Source organism: Papio anubis, chromosome 1, assembly GCF_008728515.1.
Source record: "Papio anubis isolate 15944 chromosome 1, Panubis1.0, whole genome shotgun sequence".
NCBI lineage: Eukaryota > Metazoa > Chordata > Mammalia > Primates > Cercopithecidae > Papio > Papio anubis.
Window position 1 is genome coordinate 25,540,990 of NC_044976.1, and position 25,563 is coordinate 25,566,552.

Sequence of the window (25,563 nt, forward strand, 5' to 3'; positions counted from 1 at the left end):
TGAGCTACCCAGCCTGGCCAGAAGTAGTACTGTTAAAAAAAAAAAAAAAAAAGGAAAAAAGAAGCACTCTCCCAAAATTGCTGTCTTTCCCATTTAACTTTTTGTACTTTTCTACATATATATCTATAAATATATGACATTTTTGTGTTAAATTTTACATAAGTGCCATACTGAATGTATTATCTTTAAACTTCCTTCCTTCACTCATTATGTTTTTAAGATTTATCTATGTCGATTACATGTAAATCATTTAATTGGTTGTATGGTACTCCATGGTATGACTAACCCACGATTCATCCATTGATTCCCCTTACAGAAAGACAGGTTATTTCGACATTTTTGCTATTATAATACAGTTGGAAGGCGTATTCTTGCCAATGTCTCCTCGTGCACACATGCAATAGTTCCCCTAAGGTATCAGAAGTAGAATTGCCGGGTTGTAAAATATAAGCATCTTTAATTGTAGGTTGAACATGCCCACTTTTGCCTAGGAATCCAATTAGGAGATGAAAATGATGGTATCAGTGACTGCCTCTGCAGAGCTGGTGATCAGTTGAGGCATCATCTCATGCTCTTAGGAGAGGAAAAACAGCAACATTCACTGCCATAGCTTTGTTTGAATAATCCTTGTCTGTTTCCAAAAGCCAAATAAAAAAATATTGGAAATGGTCACTTAATTAAATATCTACCTAATACAATAATTGCTTCTAGAGTATCTTGGACACACGTGTATATAGCCTGTACTTGAATACTACCAGAAACAAACAACTTACAACCTCTCAAAGTAGTCCAGCTCTGTTGGTTAGAAAATTATTTTAGGCCGGGCATGGTGGCTCACACCTGTAATCCCAGCACTTTGTGAGGCTGAGGTGAGCAGATCACGAGGTCAGGAGTTCGAGATCAGCCTGGCCAACATAGTGAAACCCTGTCTCCACTAAAAATAATTAGCTGGGCAAGGTGGTGTGCACCTGTAATCCCAGCTACTCAGGAGGCTGAGGCAGGAGAATCGCTTGAACCTGGGAGGCGGAGGTTGTGGTGAGCCAAGATCTTGCCACTGCATTCCTACCTGGGTTGCAAAGTAAGACTCTGAAAAAAAAAAAAAAGAAGAAAATTATTTCATAATCTGAAAACACCTGTGGCTGGGAAGTGTGTATCTGATTTTGAACTTAACCATCTTCTTTTTCTTTCTTCTCTTTCTTTTTTTTTTTTTTTTTTCTTTTTTCTGGACAGGGTCTCGTTCTGTGTACCAGGCTGGAGTGCAGTGGTGCCATCTTGGCTCACTGCAACCTCTGCTTCCCAGGCTTAAGCAATCCTCCTATCTCAGTCTCTCCAGTAGCTGGGACTACAGGCACACACCACCACAACCGGCTAATTATTATTATTACTATTATTATTTTGTATTTTTAATAGAGATGGTGTTTGGCCATGTTGGCCAGGGTGGTCTCAAACTCCTGAGCTTAAGTGATCCTCCCACCTCAGCCTTCCAAAGTGATAGGACTACAGCCATGAGCTACACCCAGACCAGCCACCATGCCCACCCTAATTTTTTTTTTTTAGGATGAAGTCTTGCTCTATTGCCCAGGCTGGAGTGCAGTGGCATGATCTTGGCTCACCACAACCTCTGCCTCCCAGGTTCAAGCAATTCTCCTGCCTCAGCCTCCCAAGTAGCTGGGACTACAGGCAAATGCCACCATGCCCAGCTAATTTTTTTATTTTTAGTAGAGACGGGGTTTCACTATGTTGGCCAGGCTGGTCTCGAACTCCTGATCTGGTGATCTGCCTGCTTTGGCCTCCCAAAGTGCTGGGATTACAGGTGTGAGCCACCGCGCCTGGCCAATGTTTATATTTTTTGTAGAGACAGGGTTTTGCCGTATTGCCCAGGCTGGTCTGGAACCAAAAGGTTGGGATTACAGGCGTGAGCCTCCGTGCCTAGCTGAGTCTCTGTTTCTTCTAGGTACAATGGGAGTAAGAATCATACCTAACTCACAACGTGGTTGGAAGAATCAAGTGAGTTAGTGGGTGTTAATGTATATAAATGTGTGTGTGTACACATATGTATAGATTTACGTATAAGTCTCTGCTATATGGAGAGAGAGGAAGAAAGAGAGAAACTCAAGGAAGCGTAAGAGTACGAGTGAGTACCTACTAGAAAATGATAAATAGTAACTGCAGTTGTTAATAGTCTTCTTCCTAGTGGAGCGAGGTGGCTCATGCCTCTAATCCCAGCACTTTGGGAGGCCAAGGCAGGTGGATCACCTGAGGTCAGAAGTTCGAGACCAGCCTGACCAATTATGGTGAAACCCCATCTCTACTAAAAATACAAAAATTAGCTGGGCATCGTGGTGCGCACCTGTAGTCCCAGCTACTCGGGAGGTTGAGACAGGAGAATCGCTTGAACCCAGGAGGGGAAGGTTGCAGTGAGCCAAGATTGCACCATTGTACTCCAACCTGGGCGACAGAGCAAGTCCATCTCAAAAAAAATAGTCTTCTTCCTGTCATCAGTCTCCACCAACAAAAGTTCATTCTGACAACAAATGTTTACTGAGTTTCTGCTATGTGCCATAGACTGTGCTAGGCGTCACAGAAACATCACCCACTCTTCTCTGTCGGTATATCTAAGATCCTCTGTGACCTTGCCAGCATTAAACAAGAGTTTAAAATGGGGGTTCTCTGCCACAAAAAAACAGGATGCTAAAACGATTTAAAAATGGGGGTTCTGGATTTGAATGATCTAGAGCTTTTTTTTTTTTGAGGCCGAGGTCGCTCACAACCGCCCAGGCACCGGAGTGCAGTGGCGGATACCGCTGCAAAGCTCCGCCTCCGGGTTTACGCCATTCTCCTGCCTCAAAGCCTCCCGAGTAGCTGGGACTACAGGCATCCCGCCACCTCCACCCGGCTAGTTTTTGTATTTTTTACTAGTAGAGACGGGGGTTTCACTGTGTTATGGGATGGTCTCGATCTCCTGACCGATCGGCCCATCGGCCTCCCAAAGTGCTGGGATTACAGGCGTGACCGCAGCCTTGATCTGATCTAACTTTAATCCCAGCTGTACCACCACTTCCCTAGCTATGTGATTGTAGGAGTGTTTCTTTCTTTTCTTTTCTTTGTTTTCAACTTCTTTTTTTTTTTTTTTTTTGGAGACAGAGTCTCGCTCTGTAGCCAGGTTGGAGTGCAGTGGCATGATCTCCAGAAGCTCCTGCAACCTTTGCCTGGGTTTCCAACTATTCTCCTGCCTCAGACTCCTGAGTAGCTGGGATTACGAGCATGCACTTCCACCCTTGACTAATTTTGTATTTTGTTGAGAGACGGGGTTTCACCATGCTGGCCAGGCTGGTTTTGAACTCCCAACCTCAGGCCATCTGCCCGCCTTTGCCCTCCCAAAGTGCTGGGATTACAGGCGTGAGCCACTGGGCCCGGCCGGGAGTGTGGGAGTGCTTTTTTTCTTTTTTTTTGAGACAGAGTCTCTCTCTGTCGCCCAGGTTGGAGTGCAGTGGCGTGATCAGGGCTCACTGCAAGCTCTACCTCCCGGGTTTACACCATTCTTCTGCCTCAACCTCCTGAGTAGCTGAGACCACAGGCGCCCGCCACCACGCCTGGCTAATTTTTTTGTATTTTTAGTAGAGACGGGGTTTCACTGTGTTAGCCAGGATGGTCTCAATCTCCTGACCTCGTGATCTGCCGGCCTCGGCCTCCCAAAGTGCTGGGATTACAGGCGTGAGCCACCGCACCCAGTCCGGGAGTGTTTCTTAATCCACTAGTAAGCACTTATCTCCCATGGTAAGTATTCAATAAATGTTAGCTATTATTCAGTTTAATTAACCCAATGACCCTAACCAAGGTTGCAGCCTGAACCTGGGAAGCTACAGATAGATGATCTCAAAGCTTTCTTCTAGTTCCAAAGTCTATGATTTTTTATATTCAGTGGAACAGCTGTGGGGGAGAGGTCGGGGGAATGACCCACAGCATTTTTTAGGAGAAAGGCATAAAAGACTTTGTGAGCTGATGTCACAAGGGTAGGTTCTTACTCCTCTAAATGGGGAGAAATCTCCCTTGGGGATAAATCACCAGCAACTAGAATACTACCTTTGTCTCTGGGAGTATTCAGGTATTCACAGAAAAATTCATACTCATGATGTGAGCAGAATTGGAAAAAAAAAACAAGCTACATACGGAGTGGTAAACACTATAAATGCCAAATACATATATTCAGTCCTTACTGAGAGCGGGTGCTGTCTGGTTTTCACAGGAAAGACAGGCAGTGTTCAGAGGCTCAGACTCTGGAGTCAGGCAGATCTGGGTCTAATTCCCAATTTGCCAACTTATCAGGACCCCGGGGGCAAGTTGCTTTTAGCCTTTCTGCTTCAGCTTCTTTCCTTTTCTGCAAAACACAGACAGCAATAGTACCTAGCTAAGGGACTGTACCCAATCCAGTGCAAATAAAAGTGAATTATTGTATCTGACAAATGGCACCCTATGGGTGAGTGAAAAGTTTCCCTTGTTAGAAGGTGATGACACTTGTCTTCCCTTTCTGACTTGAAGTTTCATGGGTGGGGCCTGGTCTCTGCCTTAAGAAGATAGGCTTAGTACCACCCTTGTCACCTTGGGAACTTCCTTAATAAAGAGGAGGGTGTCTCCTCCATCAGCCCTGGGACTCCACAAGGCTGGAACTGCGTCTCTTCCTCAGAGATGGGAGCAGCAGTGACTCGGCGAGGATCAGATGGACCTAGTCGCTCCCATCACCCCGAGGGCACCCAGAGTATGTGTGGCTGACTCCTCTCCAGGCTACTCAGCGTAAGACCGATTCTCTTTCATCCTCTTCCTTAAGACCCAGGAGACGCGAGTGAGGACTGTGCCACTTCAGCAGTCCCCCAGAGCAGGAAGGAGTGGGCTGAGGCTCGGTTCTGGAGAGCCCTCGGGGCCCTAGCCTGAGAGGTCTCACAATTCGGGGGCTCAGAGTAAGTCTAAGGAGCTCTTAAGGGGCTGTGCGGGGGCCTGCGGGCCAGTGGGCGAGCGTGTGAGCGGGTGTCCCAGAAGCAGTGTGAGGAGCGTTTTACCCGGTGGTGGGGTGGGAGGTGCGTCCGGGTAACTAATGGCAACCGGGCGGGGTGAGCCCGCTCGGCAGGAACTCCTCGACGGCGAAAAACTACGACTCCCAGGGTGCCCCGGGGCTTAGCCCAGCTTTCCCGCCCGCCCACTGGCTGCCGGTCCCGCGAGCGGCGAAGCCCATTGGCCACGGCGGTGCGGGGCTCCCCCACTAGCAGGTTAGTGGGCGCCGCCGGCAGCAGACGTTGACCGGGCGCGGGGGGGTAAGTGGGGGGGCCCAGCTAGCCATTCTGGAAGCTGCCGGGCGCAGTCTGCGTAGCGTACCCGCCGGCTGCGAGGCGCGGGGCGGAGGCGGAGACTGCGTGGCGCAGGCGCGTTGCTGGGCTTCTCTTGGGTCCCCAGACAGCTGGAGGAGATAAACAGAGGAGGAGGAGGGAGGGGAGTGCGTGTGTGAGAGCGCGCGAGGGAGTGTGAGTGTGTGTGAGCGCGGGTGTGAGGCGGTGCGCAGGGGCGGGCGGAGGCGCTGTCCGGCCCCGGCCAGGCGCCGGGCGGGGAGCATGGGAAGGGGCTAGAGCTGCTCGAGCCCCCCAGCCCCCTCCCCGGGATCCTCGCCCCACCTCCCGGGAGAGGGGCCGCCCCCCCGGACGGATATGGGCTCCTGAAGTTGCGCCGCTGCCGGTCGGGGAAAGAGACCTGACAGGTACGGGTCGCCGCCGCCCCCTGCCCTCCGCGGGCGCCTAGGCTGGACTGGCTCCCGCAGCCCCGGCTCACGGGCTGCCCGCTCTGGGCCGGCTCCAGCCCTACCGGCCTGGGGGCCTGAGCCCGCCCGTCTCGGGGCCCCGGGTGTCCCGAGAGGGGCCAGGCCTCGCCGGGGCGGAGGGCAGAGTGGTCCGGGGGCGGGGTGGGGGCTGAGGGTTTGGTCGGGACGCGGGGGGGAGGCTGTGGGAGTCCAGGGGGCTCTGCGGAGGGAGAGGTGGAAGTCATTCCATCACGGGACTTTTTTGCGGAGTTTTTGTTTGACATCTGATCTGGCGCCGGAGTCAGGAAGAAGGGGCAGGTGTAAGTGCCGGGAGGGCAACGCCGACCTGACCTGCTCTTAGTTTCTCGCTCGCTCTCTCTGTTTCTCTCTCTCTCTCTCTCTGTGTGTGTGTGTGTGTGTGTGTGTGTGTCCACCGCAGATGCCTTCAGTGGCCCATCCTGGCACCAAACTGAACTCTGCCAAGGTGCTTCCACCAGGCGACTGTAGCACCCCGTATACAAAGGGCCTCTGCTTGGGAATGGGCCATTCAGTACCCACTTCAAAGGGTAAATAGGAAGTGAGGAGATAGAAGAGAGACTGCGAACCAGCAGGATCCACTTCTTGCACTGAAAGCCGCAGTGGGACGCCCCCTTGCCAGCCTGGTTGACTTTGCTTGGTGCCTTGGGCTCTCTCTCCTCTCCGGGTGTACTCCCAGGGTTTCTAGAGGAGAGGTACAGGGGCCTGTGAGTAATGTCTAACAGCCGAATTTGACTGTTTTCCCCAAAGTTCTTTTCTTCTGTGATTTTCTTTAACCTCCTGAAGTACTGGTAGAGCAACGTTATGGTTTTTCTCTCAAGTTGGTGATTTTAGAAGCCTGGTGGGGTGGCTGAAGCTTCCCCATTCATTCCAAGGATGGGGTAGATGATCTGGGTAAAGTGGCAGTGAAGCCTTCCCTTTCTAACAAAGCCTGAAACCGTTTTGAGAAGAAAACTTTTTGAGGGCAGCTTCTGATTCAAAGACATTATGAAATCCCCACCTAGGACACCGGTATGCCCAGTAGTCCCTACTAAGCTTTTCTGTGTCTTTTACAGTCGTTAAGTGGCCAGCTTCTGCTCACTGTACTGAAGGAACTACTTAATGCTATTTCTGTCTTGAGTTCTGGCTTATTCTTCCTTGTGATTCTTATATCTTTAGCGGGATTGAATTGAATTTTTGCTGTTGAGTGTAATAGCCAGATCCTCTATAACAGACCAGGGAGTAACCGTGGAGCTTCTTTGGGCCAAGTCTGAGACTTACTGAGATTTCTTCATTGTAGGTTGTTGTATTTCACTGGCAGGTAGGAAATGACCTTTTCTGTCATAGTTTGTGATCATGCTGCTTAAAGTCTGGAGTCCTGCTCTCCTTTCCTTTTTTGACCTATGTGGGAGCACTTCTGTTCGAGTCTTATCTCAATTTGAAGGAACAGTGCTTTTGGATCAACTCTGCAGAATAATTGAGCAGTAGTCCATATTTCTGCCTGGGACACCTTCTCTGAGGGTCATGAGGGAAAGAGAGAACACGTGTAAAGATTATGATGATGAAGCTAACGATTATTTACCAGTTTCATACAATTGGCAGGTTTTTTTAGCTGGAAGGAGTTCAGTATTGACTCATTGGGCAACTTATGTAGGGTGTTTTTGCACACCTAGACTTTAGGATTTGGAAAGACAACTGAAAATCATGAAGCCCACTGCCAAACATTTGTGGATCTTGAGGGGCCAACTGCTAAGGAAGATCTAGACTATGACTTGTTCTTTAATTATTTTTATTTTTTCTCTCCTTTTTAAAATTTTATTTGTTTATTTTTTGAGATGGAGTCTTGCTCTGTCGCCCAGGCTGAAGTGCAGTGGCACGATCTCGCTCACTGCAACCTCCACCTCCTGGGTTCAAGCAATTCTCTGCCTCAGCCTCCCGAGTAGCTGGGATTGCAGGTGTCTGCCACCATGCCCGGCTAATTTTTGTATTAGTAGAGACGGGGTTTCACCATCTTGGCCAGGCTGGTCTTGAACTCCTGACCTCGTGATCCGCCCACCTCAGCCTCCCAGAGTGCTGGGATTACAGGTGTGAGCCACCGCGCCTGGCCTCTCCTTGTATTTTTATTTTTTGAGATGGAGTCTCACTCTGTTGCCCAGGCTGGTCTCAAACTCCTGAGCTCAAGGGATTCTTGTGCCTCTGCCTCCCTGGTAGCTGGGACTACAGACACGGCCACCATGACCACTCTCTTCTCTCATTTTAAATTAAGGAATGTTGCTGACATATGCAGTTCTGCGTCTCAGAGAGGAAGTCAAACAGAACATGTAATCTGGTAATACTTGTGTTTTCTTTGGGTCATTGGTTTAGTTATCTGTTCTGTTTCCTTTCTTCTTTCTGCCTCACCTTTCCAGATGCTCCACTGCATCTTTAGGCTGCCATTGCAGATTGCTGGGCCCACAAAACCCTTAGGTTGTACTTTCTTAGCGATCATCTCTTCAAAAGCCAAAGTTCTGGCAATTGCTATTAGAAACCAGTTCCTGGCTGGGTGCAGTGGCTCATGCCTGTAATCCCAGCACTTTGGGAGGCTGAGGTGGGTGGATCACGAGGTCAGGAGATCAAGACCATCCTTGTTAACACAGTGAAACCCCATCTCTACTAAAAATACAAAAAAATTAGCTGGCCGTGGTGGCACGCGCCTGTAGTCCCAGCTACTCAGGAGCTAACGCTGGAGAATCGCTTGAACCCAGGAGGTAGAGGTCGCGGTGAGCTGTGATCATGCCATTGCACTCCAGCCTGGGCAACAAGAGTGAAACTCCGTCTCGAAAAAAAGAAAGAAACCGGTTCCTTGGTGTGGTTAATTTACTTTGAGAGGTATTTACCAGTTGGGATATGTCCTAAAAAGTGACTGACATTTTATTCAGGGCCTGGTATATCTTGGGCTCAGTGCTGGCTAGTATTTTTACTTTATCCAGTGTAACCTTCATGACTGTCCTGTGAAGTGAGAATCATTTTCCCTGTTATACCTATGAAGAAACAGATTCAGAGAGATTAAGTAATTTGCTTAAGGTCACATAGCAAGTAAGAGGAAGGATTGGAATTCAAACCCAGGTCTGTCTGCTCTGTGATACTGAATTGCCTCTGGGACTGTGACACATGAGGAAGAACTGAAAAGACCAAGGCTAAGAGCCTGGGGGAACATGATACTTCATTCAAATACCTGAAGAATTGTCATGGGGAAAAGAAACTGGATGTTCTCTGTGATTCTAGAAGGCATCTCAGGATTAAATGACATAATTTCCAAGAGGGTAGACTTTGGTTTAATAGGAGATAATGTAGCTTTCTAAAAACAAAATGGGCTGCCTTGTGAAGGAGTGAGTTACCCATCATTGCAGATATTCAAGCAGAGAGTTTGCCACATTTTATTTATTTATTTATTTTTTGAGACAGCGTCTCACTTCGTCATCCAGGCTGGAGTGCAGTGGCATGATCTTGGCTCACTGCAACCTCTGCCTCCTAGGTTCAAGCGATTCTCATGCCTCAGCCTCCCGAGTAGCTAGAATTACAGGCATGTACCGCCACATCCAGCAAATTTTTGTGTTTTTATAGAGGGTTTCACCATGTTACCCAGACTGGTCTTGAACTCCTGACCTTAGGTGATCCGCCCGCCTCAGCCTCCCGAAGTGCTGGGATTACAGGCGTGAGCCACTGCGCCCAGCCCCGGCTAATTTTTTTGTATTTTTAGTAGAGACAGGGTTTTGCCATGTTGCCCAGGCTGGTCTCAAACTCCTGAGTTCCACCTGCCTCGGCCTCCCAAAGTGCTGGAATTACAGGCATGAGCCACCGCTCCTGGCTTTTTTTTTTTTTTTTTTTTTTTGAGACAGGGTCTTCTTACTCTGTTGCCCAGGTGGGACTGTTACAGTAGTGCAGTCTTAGCTCACTGCAACCTCTGCCTCCTGGGCTCAAGTGATCCCCCTGCCTCAGCCTCGCGAGTAGATGGGAATACAGGTGTGTGCCATCACACCTGGCTAATTTTTAAATCTTTTTGTAGAGATGGGGTTTCACTATGTTGTTTAGGCTGGTCTCAAACTCCTGGGCTCAAGAAATCCGCCCACCTAGACCTCCCAAAGTGCTGGGATTACAGGTATGAGCCACCATGCCAAGCCATGTTAAGTTTTACAGATCAAACAGACAGGGAGGCTGGGCATGGTGGCTTAAACCTATAATCCCAGGACCTTGGGAGGCTGAGGTAGGCAGACTGCTTGAGCAGTCTCAAGCAGTCAGGTGTGGTGGCATGTGCTTGTATTCCCATCTACCTGGGAATCTGAGGTGGGAGGATCACTTGAGTGCAGGAGGCAGAGGTTGCAGTGAGCCAAGACTGTGCTACTGAACTCCAGCATGGGAAACAGAGACCCTGTCTCACACACACACAAAAAAAAAGCCGGGTGCGTGGTGGCTCATGCCTGTAATCCTAGCACTTTGGGAAGCCGAGGTGGGCAGGGCTCAGGAGTTGGAGACCAGCCTGGGCAACATGGCAAAACCTGTCTCTACTGAAAATACAAAAAATTAGCCAGCCGTGGTGGCACAAACCTGTATTCCCAGCTACTTGGGAGGCTGAATCGTGAGAATTGCTTGAACCTGGGAGGCGGAGGTTGCAGTGAGCCTAGATCATGTGCACTCCAGCCTGGGGGACAGAGTGAGACTCTGTCTCAAAAAAAAAAAAAAAAAAAAAAAATCAAAACCAAAAAACTAACATGTATTGAATATTTAGTATATACCAGGCACTTGCTAGATACTTTTTCTTTTCTTTTTTTTTTTTTTTAAGACAGAGTTTCGCTCTTGTTGCCTAGGCTGGAGTGCACGCAATCGCGGTTCACTGCAACCTCCGCCTCCCAGGTTCAAGCGATTCTCCTGCCTCAGTCTTCTGAGTAGCTGAGATTATAGGCACACGCCACCATGCCCAGATAATTTTTGTATTTTTTTTAGTAGAGATGGGGTTTCACCATGTTGGCCAAGCTGGTCTCGAACTCCTGACCTCAGGTGATCCACTCGCCTTGGCCCCCCAAAGTGCTGGAGTTACAGGCGTGAGCCACCAGGCCCAGCCCTACTTTTTCTGCAGTGTATCTTGTAATCTTCAGAACTCCCCTGGAAGGAAGGTATTACCATTATCCCCATTTTACAAATGAGAAATTGAGACTCTAGAAAGTTAAGGAATATGCTGGAGGTTACACAGCTAGTAGTGTAGGGCTGATATTTGAACCCATGTCTCTTCCTTAGCTGTGTGACCTAGGGTCACTCATGTATCCTCTCACAGCTATAGTTTCACCTATAAAATGAGGCTTGGCCGGGCGCGGTGGCTCAAGCCTGTAATCCCAGCACTTTGGGAGGCCAAGACGGGCGGATCACGAGGTCAGAGATCGAGACCATCCTGGCTGCTAACACGGTGAAACCCCGCCTCTACTAAAAATACAAAACTAGCCGGGCGAGGTGGCGGGACGCCAGTAGTCCCAGCTACTCGGGAGGCTGAGGCAGGAGAATGGGCGCAAAACCCAGGAGGTGGAGCTTGCAGTGAGCTGAGATCCGGCCACTGCAGCACTCCGGCAGCCTGGGCGACAGAGCAAGACTCCGTCTCAAAAAAAAATAAATAAATAAAATAAAATAAAATGAGGCTTATTGTAGTACCTACTTTGTAGTGGGTTTCTGAGAACTAAATGATGAAATATATCCTTTTTACTAGACCTCACTGATTGCCCTCAAGAGCCAGGTCTTGGATGTAAAGGGGTACCACTTAGTCGGCTTCTTCTGGATAACTTCAGGTCTGCATGTAACCCTGAGAGTTCTGGGGCCCATGTGTTATTAAGTAATAGCTGCTGACTCCTTAAAGGCCTTTTTAGCATTGATGACTAATACCTTAAAAACTTTTAAGCCTGGGCTGGGCACGGTGGCTCACACCTGTAATCCAGAACTTTGGGAGGTTGAAGTGGGTGGATCCCAAGGTCAGGAGTTTGAGACCAGTCTGGCCAAGATGGTGAAACCTGGTCTCTACTAAAAGTACAAAAATTAGCCTGGCATGGTGGCAGGTGCCTGTAATCCCAGCTACTTGGGAGGCTGAGGCAGGAGATCGCATTAACTCAGAAGGTGGAGGTTGCAGTGAGCTGAGATTGCAAGACTGTACTCCAGCCTGGGCGACAGAGTGAGATTCCATCTCAAAAAAACAAAACAAAACAAACTTTAAGCCTGAATAAGGGGAGGATGCTGTCAAAAGGCCAGAGTGTATAGGAGGCAGTGTCATAGGCCCCGTGCAAAGAAAATTCTCAGCTACTACTGCAGAACCAGATTTGAGGGTCACCGTTGGCATTTTTGTGTTTATTATCTTCTTTTAGGATACAAGGTCACAACTGCTAGAGCTGTGACAGAGCTCAGTGCCAAGAATAATGACCCTTAATCCTCCCTGTAGCCATCTGGGGAGGTATTAACCCCATTTTCTTGGGGGTGAGGTGGGGAACAGGATCAGACCTTGCCCAGGGAGCTCTCCAGAGGCTGTTGAGGGCAGTGTTTGGATCAGGACTTCTGTACAATTTTGTCCTTATTCATGACCCCCAAATTCTATAAAACTGCTTATCCCTGAACCTCTTAGGGAGCCTTCCTGAGAATGGGAGCTAGGCCTTCCTGGTCAGGGAGCTTCATCAGTTGAGGCTCGAGTGTTTGGGTGCTGATGGCCTACCTGGTTCCCTTTTCAGTCACATCTGGATGTAACACAACTGTCACTGAGTTAGAAGGGAAACATTTCTAAATTGAATGGTTTAATTTTCCTTGACCTTGCAGCTAGTAGTAGAGTTAGAGGATGAAACTCCAGAGCCTTCTCTACAAGAGATATTTTGAATTGTGGCAGGAGTTGTCAGGATGAAAGTTAAAGCAAAATCCAAGACTGCAGATGCTCTTAAATAGTGAGAGAGTATAGCGTTATCAAAATATGCTTCCTTTTCTCTGTTTCCTTCCACTATCTTAAGGTAATTGTGGGGCCTAAGAGCAGACAGGAAAATTAGCTATGATCACTGGAAAACAAAGTTCTGAAAACATCCAGAAAAAATTTCACACAGCTCAAACAAGTGGCTGGGTGTGTTGCTTCACACTGTTTTTTTGTTTGTTTGTTCGTTTGTTTTTTTGAGCGTCTTGCTCTATCACCCAAGGTGGAGTGCAGTGGTACAATCTCGGCTCACTGCAGCCTCAGCCTCCTGGGTTCAAGTGATTCTCTTTCTTCAGCCTCCTGAGTAGCTAGGATTACAGGCGTGTGCCATCACACCTGGCTAATTTTTGCATTTTTAGTTGAGATGGCGTTTTACCATGTTGGCCAGGCTGCTCTCAAACTCCTGACCTGAAGTGATCCTCCTGCCTTGGCCTCCCAAAGTGTTGGGATTATGGGCATGAGCCACTGTGCCTGGCCAGAGGGCTCACACTTGTACCCCAGCACTTTGGGAGGGCGAGATGGGAAGATTGTTTGAGGCCTGGACTTTGAGAACAGCCTGGGCAAAATGGTGCGACCCCCATCTCTACAAATAAAAATAACCCAGGCATGGCGATTTGCGCCTGTAATCGTAGCTACTCAAGAGGCTGAGGCAGGAGGATCCCTTAAGCCTAGGAGTTCAAAGTTGCAGTAAACTGTGATAGTGCTACATTCCATTCCAGCCTGGGGAACAGAGCTAGACGCTGTCTCTCTCTCTCTCTCTCTCTCTCTCTCTTTTTTTTTTTTTTAAGAGATGGAGATGGAGTTTCGCTCTTGTTGCCCGGGTTGGAATGCAATGGTGCAATCTCGGCTCACTGCAACCTCTGCCTCCCGGGTTCAAGTAATTCTCCTGCCTCAGCCTCCCAAGTAGCTGGGATTACAGGCGTGAACCACCATGCCCGGCTAATTTTTTGTATTTAGTAGAGACAGGGTTTCACCATGTTGGTCAGACTGGCCTCGAACTTCTGACCTCAGGTGATTTACCCACCTCGGCCTCCCAAAGTGCTGGGATTACAGGCATGAACCACCGCACCGAGGTGACCCTGTCTCTTAAAAGCTCAAACAGCAATACAGAGCCTGCTGGGTGGGGGAGGAGACATCAAGGTGAGTTTTAATCTAAAACTTCCCAGAAAGTGAAGCATTGCTTAGAAGCATCTCTCTTCTACAGAGGAAACTTCAATTAGTCCTACATGGGATTATTTAAGCCAGGAGCCTCAAAGATGGCTAAGAAGTTTCCTAAAGATGCTTTGGTGATGAGTCTATTCTACCAGCCAGACCTTTCCCAGAAACTGTCCTTGTGCCAACTTAGTCCATGACCCTGAAATGGCACTCTTTAAATTTGTGTTTGAGATCAGCAGAGTCAAGGCAGCTTAACCCTAAGGAATGGTAAGAGACATAGTTTCAGCAGCTTCCTGAAATTGTGTGGATACTGATATTACAGGTGTGAGCCACTGCTCCCTGGCCAGTGATTTTTTTTTTTTTTTTGAGACAATGTCTCACTCTGTTGCCCAGGCTGAAGTGCAGTGGCATGATCTCGACCTTGGCTCACTGCAACCTCCACCTCCCAAGTTCAAGTGATTCTCCTGCCTCAGCCTCCCACGCAGTTGGGATTACAGGCGCCTGCCACCGTGCCCGGCTAATTTTTGTATTTTTAGTAGAGACGGGGTTTCACCATGTTGGCCAGGCTGGTCGGGAACTCCTAACCTCAACGATATGCTCGCCTTGGCCTCCCAAAGTGCTGGATTACAGGTATGAGCCACCACGCCCGGCCAAGTAATTATTTTTTAGTGGCCATTGGCCTGGCCCCTGGAGTCAGACTGTATAGATTGACTCTCTGTCTAAGAACTGTGTAACTTTGGCAACTTTACTTTTCTGTGCCTCAGATCCTGCATCTGTAAGATGAGGATAACAATAGCACCTGTCTCATAGGATTTTTATGAGGAGTCTATGAGATGACACTTGTAAAATGTTAGAATATTCAATAAATATTATTTAATAGGATCAGTGTCAGGCATTTTACATGCAAGTGCTTCTGTTCCTCCTCACCCTGCAGAGGTAGTTATTATCAGATTAGGAAACTGAGGTTTAGAAATGTCAAATCAGGATCTGGCATGGTGACTCACGTCTGTAATCCCAACACTTTGGGAGGCTGAGATGGGCAGATCGCTTGAGCCCAGGAGTTCGAGACCAGCCTGGGCAGCATGGTGAAACCCCATCTCTACAAAAACAAATGCAAAAATTAGCCAGATGTGGTGGCGCATGCCTGTGGTCCCAGCTACTTGGGAGGGGAGGATCTCTTGGGCCCAGGAGGCAGAGGTTGCAGTGAGCTGAGATCATGCTACCACACTCCAGGCTGGGTGACAGAGCCAGACCCTATCTCAAAACAAATAAATTTTTTTTTTTAATTAAAAAGATGAAGAGACATAGGAAATGTAGAAAAGAAAAAAAAATTTTTTTTAAAGAAATGTCAAGTCAGGCAGAAAATAGGTGGCAGAGCTGGGATTTGAACCTAAGATCTGTTAGGTCCACAGCTACACTCTTCATTTTATTATGCTCTTTGTTTTGTTTTGTTTTGTTTTTGAGACAGCGCCTCACTTTGTTACACAGGCTGGAGTGCAGAGGCACAATCATAGCTCAGTATAACCTTAAACTCCTGGGCTCAAGCAGTCCTCCCTCCTCCCTCCTGCCTCAGCCTTCCTAGTAGCTAGGACTACAGGAGTGTGCCACCGTGCCTGGCTAATTTTTTTTTTTTTTAATTTTTTGTAGACACAGGGTCTTACTCTGTTGCCCAGACTGCTCTCGACCTCTTGGCCTTCAAGTGATCCTCCTGCCTTGGCCTCCCAAAGCACTGAGATTACAGGCATGAGCTACCACACCTGGCCTTATGCTATTTCCAATGACCTTTATGCATTGAAAGTGAAGTTCAGTCCTCACTTCGTTGCATCTTTCATCTTTTTTGTAGGATTGCTGCAATAGAACCACTATAAATAGAGTGAAAGGAAACTTGCATACATCTTTGCATAATTCAGAATGTTGAAAGGGGGTCAGTTGTCACCCTGGTTGGGGGCACGTCCCTGCTATGGGAGGTAGCATGTCCAGAGAAAAGAGAATACAGATGTTTTAGGTTCCATCTCTGGTTTGCTGCTAACCAGTAGTGTCTACTTAAAATCGCAGGACAGTGTCATTGGAAGAGGTTTTGTAGCTTATTTCAGAGTCCACCTCTCATTTTACAAATGGCAGAATAGACTGAGAGAGCAAAATGCGTCACTCGGTCATACAGCCAGATAAAGGCAGAGGCTGGCCTGGAGCACAAGACCCTAGATCTCCCAGTCCAGTGCTGCTTCCTCAGTACCATCTAGTGTTCTGCTTCAGTTTTCCCTTATTCAATGGGGATTATTATTGTACATGAATATTCATAGCAGCATTATTCATAGCAGCGTTATATTAGCTTTCTACCTTCCTCAAAGGATTGTTGCAAAGTTCAAATTAAAAGTTTGAACAAAAGTACTTTGATAGCTGTAAAACATTGTATGTATGCAAGGTAGTCATGCCATTATTCATTCAGCAAATATTTATTGGTGCCTACTAAGCTTACATCACTCCTGGAAGACCGGGGGGATCAATGGATGAATCGGATGAAGAGCGGGCCCTCAGCATGCTTTTAATCTTCTTAGAAAGAGAAGCCACGTAAATAACCATAGCTCAAGGTAGGAGACAGATGAAGGAAAGGCTAAGAATGAAATTTTCTTTTCATAGCCTGTGATTTTGAGGTAGAGAAAAGCGGTTTTTGTTTTGTTTTTTGTTTTGCCTTTTTGATGGAGTCTTGCCCTGTCACCCAGGGTGGAGTGCAATGGCGCGATCTTAGCTCACTGCAACCTCCACCTCCTGGGTTCAGAAGATTCTCCTGTCTCAGCTTCGTGCATAACTGGGATTACAGGTGCCTGCTGCCATGCCCAGCTAATTTTTGTATTGTTAGTAGAGACGAGCTTTCACCACATTGGCCAGGCTGGTCTCGAACTCCTGACCTCGTGATCCACCCACGTTGGCCTCCCAAAGTGCTGGGATTACAGTCATGAGCCACTGTGCCCGGCCAAGAAAGGGTTTTAAGGTATTTCTTTATTGACATATAATTCACGTACCATAAAATCAAATTTTTTTTTTTTTTTTTTTTTTGAGACGGAGTCTCACTTTGTTGACCAGGCTGGGGTGCAATGGCACGATCTCGGCTCACTGCAAGTTCTGCCTTCCGGGTTCACACTATTCTCCTGCCTCAGCCTCCCCAGTAGCTGGGACTACAGGCTCCCGCCACCATGCCTGGCTAATTTTTTGTATTTTTAGTAGAGACGGGGTTTCACCATGTTAGCCAGGATGGTCTTGATCTCCTGACCTCGTGATCTGCCCACCTCGGCCTCCCAAAGTGCTGGGATTGCAGGCGTGAGCCCCCACGCCCGGCCAAAATAGACTCTTAGAAATTATACCATTCATTGGTTTTAATATAGTCACAAAGTTGTGCAACTTGTCACCACTATCTGATTCCAAAACATTTTTTTTTTTTTTTTTTGAGACGGAGTCTTGCTCTGTCACCCAGGCTGGAGTGCAGTGGCCGGATCTCAGCTCACTGCAAGCTCCGCCTCCCGGGTTCACGCCATTCTCCTGCCTCAGCCTCCCGAGTAGCTGGGACTACAGGCGCCCGCCACCTCGCCCGGCTAGTTTTTTTGTATTTTTTTAGTAGAGACGGGGTTTCACCATGTTAGCCAGGATGGTCTCGATCTCCTGACCTCGTGATCCGCCTGTCTCGGCCTCCCAAAGTGCTGGGATTACAGGCTTGAGCCACCGCGCCCGGCCTGATTCCAAAACATTTTTATCCCTGAGCTATCACATTCCTCCCCTGAGCTAACACTCCCATCTCTTTTTGTCTCTGTAGGTTTTTCTATTCTTGACATTTCACTTAAATAGAATCATACAATGTGTGTGGTCTTTTGTGACTGGCTTCCTTCACTTAGCAGAATGTTTTGAAGTTTCTTCCATGTTGTATGAATTAGTACCTCATTCCTTTTTATGGCTGCATAATATTCCATTACAGTGGATATTAACCACATTGTATATATTTATTCATCAATTGATGGCCGTTTGGATTGCTGGGTTGTTTCTAATTTGGGCTATTATGAATAATGCTGCTCTGAGTATTCATGTACAATTTTTTGTATGGACATGTGTTTTCTTTCTTTTTTTTTCTTTTTTTTTTTTTAGATGGAGTCTTGCTCTGTCGCCCAGGCTGGAGTGCAATGGCATATCTTGGCTTACTGCAACCTCCGCCTCCCAGATTTAAGCAATTCTGCCTCAGCCTCCCAAGTAGCTGGGATTACAGGTGCCTGCCACCACACCTGGCTAATTTTTGTATTTTTAGTAGAGACAGGGTTTCACCATGTTGGCCAGGCTGGTCTTGAACTCCTGACCTCAGGTGATCTGCCCACCTCGGCCTCCCAAAATGCTGGGATTACAGGCGTGAGCCTCCGTGCCTGGTCTTTTTTTTTTTTTTAAACAGGGTCTCACTCTGTCACCCAGCCTGGAGTTCAGTGCCACAAACATAGCTCACTGCAGCCTAAAACTCCTGGGCCTAAGTAATCCTCCTGCCTTGGCCTCCCAAAGTGCTAGGATTACAGACATGAGCCACCGCATCCAGCCTGTTTCTGCATTATTATTTTATTTATTTATTTATTTATTTATTTTGAGACTGTCTCCCTCTGTTGCCCAGGCTAGAGTGCAGTGGCACGATCTCTGCTCACTGCAACCCCTGCCTCCTGGGTTTAAGCGATTCTTCTGCCCCAGCCTCTTGAGTAGCTGGGATTACAGGCGCCTGCCACCATGCCCAGCTAATTTTTGTATTTTTAGTATAGACGAGGTTTCAACATGTTGGCCAGGTTGGTCTTGAACTCCTGACCTCAAGTGATCCACCTGCCTCGGCCTCCCAAAATGTTGGGATTACAGGTGTGAGCCACCGCGCCCGGCCTTGTGCAGTTTTTTTATATAGGTAAACTCATTTCATGGTGGTTTGTTGTGCAGATTATTTCATTATCCAGATACTAAGCCTAGTACCCTATAGCTATTTTTTCTGATCCTCTCCCTCTTCCCACCCTCCTGCCTCAAGTAGGTTCCAGTGTCTGTTGTTCCCTTCTTTGTGTCCATGAGGTCTCATCATTTAGTTTCCACTTATAAGCGAGAACATGCTGTATTTGTTTTTCTGTTTCTGCTTTAGTTTGCTGAGGATAATGGCCTCCAGCTCCATCCATGTTCCTGCAAAGGACATGATCTCATTCTTTCTTTTTTTTTTTTTTTGAGACGGAGTCTTGCTCTGCCGCCCAGGCTGGAGTACAGTGGCCGGATCTCAGCTCACTGCAAGCTCCGCCTCCCGGGTTCACGCCATTCTCCTGCCTCAGCCTCCCGAGTAGCTGGGACTACAGGCGCCTGCCACCTCGCCCGGCTAGTTTTTTGTATTTTTAGTAGAGATGGGGTTTCACCGTGTTAGCCAGGATGGTCTCGATCTCCTGACCTCGTGATCCGCCCATCTCGGCCTCCCAAAGTGCTGGGATTACAGGCTTGAGCCACCGCGCCCGGCCTGATCTCATTCTTTCTTATGGCTGCATGGTCATTCCATGGTGTACATGTATCACATTTTCTTTCTTTCTTTCTTTTTTTTTTTTGTTGTTGTGAGATGGAGTTTTGCTCTTTTTGCCCAGGCTGGAGTACAATGGCGCAGTCTCAGCTCACTGCAACCTCTGCCTCCCGGGTTCAAGTGATTCTCCTGCTTCAGCCTCCCGAGTAGCTGGAATTATAGGCTCCTGCCACCATGCCTGCCAAATTTTGTATTTTTAGTAGAGACGGGGTTTTTCCACATTGGCCAGGCTGGTCTTGAACTCCTGACCTCAGGTGATCCTCCCGCCTCGGCCTCCCAAAGTGCTGGGATTATAGGCGTGAGCCACCACGCCTGGCCTGTACCACATCTTCTTTATCCCATCTGCCATTGATGAGCATTTAGGTTGATTCCATGTCTTGGCTATTGTGAATAGTGCCACAATGAACATACTGCACAGTGCATGTGTCTTTATGGTGAAACGATTTATATTCCTTTGGGTATATACCCAGTAATAGGATTGCTGGGGCAAATGGTAGTTCTGTTTTTAGCTCTTTGAGGAATCCTCACACTACTTTCCACAATGGTTGAACTAATTTACACTCCCACTAACAGTGTAAAAGTGTTGCCTTTTCTCTGCAACCTCGCCAGGTTATTTTTTGACTTTTTGATAATAGCCATCCTGACTAGTATGAGATGGTATCTCATTGTGGTTTTGACTTGCATTTCTCTAATGATCAGTGATACTGAGCTTTTTTTCATATGCTTGTTGGCTGCATGTATGTCTTCTTTTGAAAAGTGTCTGTTCATGTCCTTTGCCCACTTAATGGGATTGCTTTATTCTTACAAATTTAAGTTCCTTATAGATGCTGGATATTAGACCTTTGTCAGATGCTTAGTTTGCAAATATTTTCTCCCATTCTCTAGGTTATTTGTTAATGATACACTTTAAAATGATTAATTTCATCTTATGTGAATTTCACTTAAAATTTTTTTTTTTTTTTTTTTTGATTCAGAGTCTTGCCCTGTCACCCAGGCTGGAGTGCGGTGGTGTGATCTTGGGTCACTATAGCCGAAACCTCCTGGGCTCAAGCGTTCCTCCCACCTCAACCTCCCAAGTAGCTCGGACTGTAGGTGCGCCACCAAACCCAGCTAATTTTTTAACTTTTTGTAGAGACAGGGTTTCACCATGTTTCCCAGCTGGTCCCAAACTCCTGGGCTCAAGCAATCTTCCCACGTTGGTCTCCCAAAGTGCTGGGATTACAGACTTGAGCCACTGCACTGAGCCTTAAATTTTTTAAAAAGAAACCATATCCTGGCTGGGCTCAGTGGCTCACACCTGTAATTCCACCACTTTTGGGAGGCTGAGGCAGGCAGATCATTGAGGCCAGTAGCTCAAGACAAGCTTAGCCAACATGGCGAAACCCCATCTCTACTAAAAATACGAAAAATTAGCCGAGTGTGGTGGCACATGCCTGTAATCTCAGGTACTCCAGAGGCTGAGGCATGAGAATCCCTTGAATCTGAGAGGCAAAGGCTGTAGTGAGCCAAGATGACACCACTGCACTCCAGCCTGGGCAACAGAGTGAGACTCTCTCTCTCAAAAAAAAAAAAAAAAACCATATCCTTTAGCTGTCACTTCTCTATCCCCCAATTCCCTTCAGCCCTAAGCAACCATTAATCTACTTCCTATTTCTATTCTATTTTGTTCTACTTTATATAAATGGAATTATGCAATATGTAGGCTTCTTTCACTTGGCATAATGTTTTCAGAGTTCATCTATGTTGTAGCATGTATCAGTACTTCTCTCCTCCTTATGGCCAAATAACATTCCATTGTATGGATATGCCACATTTTATTTATCTGTTTATCAATTGATGGATGTTTCCACCTTTTGGCTATTATGAATAATGCTGCTCTAAACTTTTTTTTTTTTTAAGATGAATCTCTGTCTCACTAAGGCTGGAGTGGCATTATCATAACTCATTGTAACTTCAAACTCCTGGATTCAAGCAATCCTCCTGCCTCAGCCTCCTCAGTGGCTAGGGCTATGGATGCATGGCCACCACACCTGGCTAATTTTATTTTTTGTAGAGATGGGATTTTGCTATGTTGCCCAGCCTGGTCTTAAATTCTTGGCTTCACGTGATCCTCCTCTTTGGCCTCTCAAAGTTTTGGGATTACAGGTGTGAGCCAGTGCACCTGGCTTTGCTATAAATACATTCTCGCAGAGTGTGGCGTTTCTTCACTTTTAACAAAGTCACGATTTTCCTTCTGATTTTGCATTTCAAACCTAACAGGTGATAAAGACATCCTATACTCTGCCTCCTCTGTCCTACAATGAAATACCCCTTGACAGCTTCATCTCTGGTAAGGAAATTAGGGGGGACATGTTATAATCCATGCTACTGAGCAAATATAACAGGGGTTACCAGGTTTTAGTAGAATTCAAATTTGGCTGACATTTGTTGAGCACCTACTGCAATCCAGATACTGTTATGTACTTTCTTTCTTTCTTTCTTTCTTTTTTTTTTTTGGAGACAGAGTCTTGCTGTATCCCCTAGGCTGGAGTGCAGTGGTGCAATCTCGTCTCACTGCAACCTCCGCCTCCCAGGTTAAAGTGATTCTCCTACCTCAGCCTCCCAAGTAGCTTTGTATGTTTAGTAGAAATGGGGTTTTGCCGTGTTGACCAGGCTGGTCTCAAATTCCTGACCTCAGGTGATCCACCCACCTCAGCATCCCAAAGTGTTGGGATTACAGGCGTGAGCCACCACACCCGGCCCTGTTATGTATTTTCATATATATTTTATCATGTATTCACAACAACCCATTAAAGTAGGTGTTAGCATCCCCATTTTACAAGTGAGGAAATTGAAACTCAGAAAATTTAAGTAACTTCCCTACATAGGTACTAATTGGCACACTGAGGGGGAAGCTGGAACTCAGGCCCAGGTGCCTAAGTATTATATGTTTTTTTCTTTCTGCTACATTATCCAGAGCCAATCAAAAGACTATAGCACACATGAAAGGGGTGGTTCTTCATATTTGGATATTACCATTCAATTCTTGGTTCTAGATGAGTGATCTTCACAAATGTACTTTGTTTTAAGTCATTCAGGTATTATATTACTGATCACCTTGGCATTATGATTAGACTAATTCCTCCAAATCGAGCTGTTAATTGACTTTTTTTTTTTTTTTTTTTTTGAGACAGAGTCTCACTCTGTCTCCCAGGCTGGAGTGCAGTGGTGTGATCTTGGCTCACTGCAACCTCTGCCTCCCAGGTTCAAGTGATTCTCCTGCCTCAGCCTCCCTAGTAGCTGGGATTACTGGTGTGCGCCACCACTCCTGGCTAATCTTTTTTTTTTTTTTTAAGTAGAGACAGGGTTTCATTATATTGGCCAGGCTGGTCTCGAACTCCTGACCACAGGTGATCTGCCCGCCTCGACCTCCCAAAGTGCTGGGATTATAGGTGTGAGCAACCGCACCTAGCCAGATTTTTATTTTCTTGTTAATATCCTTTAAAATCATAGAGATAGGCTTATTGAAGAAAGTTTTCCAGTAGCCTGAGTTAAAACTTTGTAGAAATGATGGGGTTACATGGTGATATGCTAGACATTTTAGAGCTCCAGGAATAGAATACCTTTTGGGAGGTATAACATCTGCATAGCAACACATATTTTCTTTGTAACATTATGTCTTGTGTTTTCCTCTGTACCTTAAGTATTTTTACATTTTTCATAATCCCAGCTCCCAGAAATCAGCTGCTTTCTTTCTCCTTAATTCATTGAGTATCTACTAGAGCTGGTCCACAATATCCTAACTTATAGTAGACCTTTGGGCCTGGGCACAGTGCCTCATGCCTGTCATTCCAGCACTTTGGGGAGCTGAGGCAGGAGGATATCTTGAAGCTAGCTAGGCAGTCGAGGCCAACCTGGGCAACATAGCAAGACCCTGAGTTTAGAAAAAAATAATAATTAGCTGGGAATGGTGGCGCATGCCTGTAGTCCTAGCTACTTGGGAGTCTGAGGTGGGAAGAAGGATTGTGTGAGACCAGGAGTTCAAGGTTATAGTATGCTATGATTGCACCACTGTATATCACTGTGGTGATAGAGTAAGACCCTGCCTCTGTTAAAATCAAAACCTGCCAGGTGTGTCAGCCTGGCCACCGTGGTGAAACCTCTCTCTAATAAAAACACAAAAATTATCTGGGCTTGGTGGGAGGCACCTGTAATCCCAGCTACTCGGGAGGCTGAGGCAGGAGAATTGCTTGAACCTGGGAGGCAGAGGCTACAGTGAACCAAGATCATGCCACTGCACTCCAGCCTGGGCAACAGAGCAAGACTCTGTCTCAAAAATAAAAAAATAAACCTGCCAGGTGTGGTGGCTCATGCTTGTCATCCTAGCACTTTGGGAGGCTGAGATGAGAGGATTGCTTGAGCCCAGGAGTTGGAGACCAGCCTGGGCAGCATGGTGAGGTCATGTCTCTATAAAAAATTTTAAAAATTAGCTGGGCGTGGTGGCACACACATGTGGTCCTAGCTACTCAGGAGAGTGAGATGGCAGGATTACTTGAACTGGGGAGGTCTAGGCTAGAGTGCAGTGATGCAGTGATCGCACCACTGCACTCCAGCCTAGGCGACTGGGCGAGATCCTGTCTCAAATAAGAAAAGTAAAATTAAAAACCCTTTGTCCTCTACCTAGAGAAAGTTTTTGTTGAGCTTTCATATTCTGCAGACAAATTATCCAATAATGTTATTAGAGCTTCAAGTATGCAAATCAGGGTATATTGTTAACTGTGCTCTTCTTAGAATGAAGAGTACACATTAAAGGTTACTTGTGCCCAGGCGCATCTCAGCACTTTGGGAGGCCGAGGCAGGCAGATTACTTGAGGCCGGGCAATCGAGACTAGCCTGGGCAACATGGTGAAACCCTTTCTCTACAACAAATAACAAAAATTAGCCAGGCTCGGTGGTTCATGCCTGTAATCCCAGCTACTCGGGAGGCAGAGGCATGAGAATTGCTTGAACCCAGGAGGTGGAGGCTGCAGTGAGCTGAGATTGCACCACTACACTCCAGCCTGGGTGACAGAGTGAGACGCCGTCTCACAAAAAGAAAAAAAAAAAAAAAAGTTACTCGTGGTCTGTTATGGTCCCTGTGGTCCCTTTTTTCCATTACAGTTTTTCAAGTTGTCTTTGTTATTCTACTATGATGTGTTTAGTTCATTTCCCTCACTGTCATTTTTGTGCTTCTAAGATATAGGAACAAATGAGTATAAAGAAGGTTTAACTTATTAATTCATGTTGTTCTTTCAGAATTTTTTTTTTTTTTTTTTTGAGATGGAGTCTTGCTCTGTCAGCCAGGCTGGAGTGCAGTGGCTCAATCTCGGCTCACTGCAAGCTCCGCCTCCCAGTTTCACGCCATTCTCCTGCCTCAGCCTCCCCAGTAGCTGGGACTAACAGGCGCCTGCCACCATGTCCGGCTAATTTCTTGTGTTTTTAGTAAAGACGGGGTTTCGCCATGTTAGCCAGGATGGTCTCAATCTCCTGACCTCGTGATCCACCCGCCTTGGCCTCCCAAAGTGCTGGGATTGTAGATGTGAGACACCGCGCCCAGCCTGAGTTCTTTCTGAATTTAGTGTCCTACCTATTTCTTTTGGTCATTTGGTTACATTTCTCTTTTTTAGTCTCTTTATGGTACTCTGATTACAATGACCTTGTAGTCAATGAAGGACAACTGTATTGCCTCTCTTTGTTTTTTGTTTCGTTTTGTTTTTTTTGAGACCTAGTCTCACTCTGTCACCCAGTCAGGAGTGCAGTGGTGTGATCTCTGCTCACTGCAACCTCCACCTCCCGGGTTCAAGTAATTCTCCTGCCTCGGCCTCCCAAGTAGTTGGGACTACAGGCGCCCGACAGTACACCTGGCAAATTTTTGTATTTTTGGTACCATGTTGGCCAGGCTGGTCTCAGACTCCTGACCTCAGGTGATCTGCCTGCCTCGGCTTCCAAAAGTGCTGGGATTACAGGCATGAGCCACCATGCCCGGCCTATTGTGTGTCTTTGAAGAGAAGTATCTGTGTTTGGCTTAGTCTCTGCTGTATTTCTTTTCTTTCTTTCTTTCTTTCTTTTTTTTTTTTT

The 25,563-nt window shown here is 46.9% G+C and overlaps 1 protein-coding gene and 1 long non-coding RNA gene across 5 annotated transcripts in view; one reads left to right on the plus strand and one right to left on the minus strand.

Annotated features, from left to right (window-relative positions):
- Positions 1-432: 432 nt before the first annotated feature.
- LOC103882761 lies at positions 433-5,207 on the minus strand. Its single transcript, XR_644700.4, has 3 exons — positions 5,055-5,207; positions 4,218-4,378; positions 433-631 (listed from the first exon to the last, which is right to left on the minus strand). It is a non-coding gene; the product is annotated as an uncharacterized LOC103882761 (long non-coding RNA).
- A 101-nt stretch (positions 5,208-5,308) lies between these two features.
- Positions 5,309-25,563, plus strand: part of WDTC1 (WD and tetratricopeptide repeats 1) — a 78,682-nt gene continuing 58,427 nt past the window's right edge. For 3 of the 4 annotated variants that reach the window (XM_009202871.2, XM_003891410.3, XM_009202874.2), the window contains exon 1: positions 5,309-5,743. The gene's annotated coding sequence lies outside the window, so the exon portion shown is untranslated. Of the gene's footprint in view, positions 5,744-21,726; positions 21,797-25,563 lie in introns of those variants that run through there. The other variant, XM_017958730.2, reaches the window with a different exon arrangement.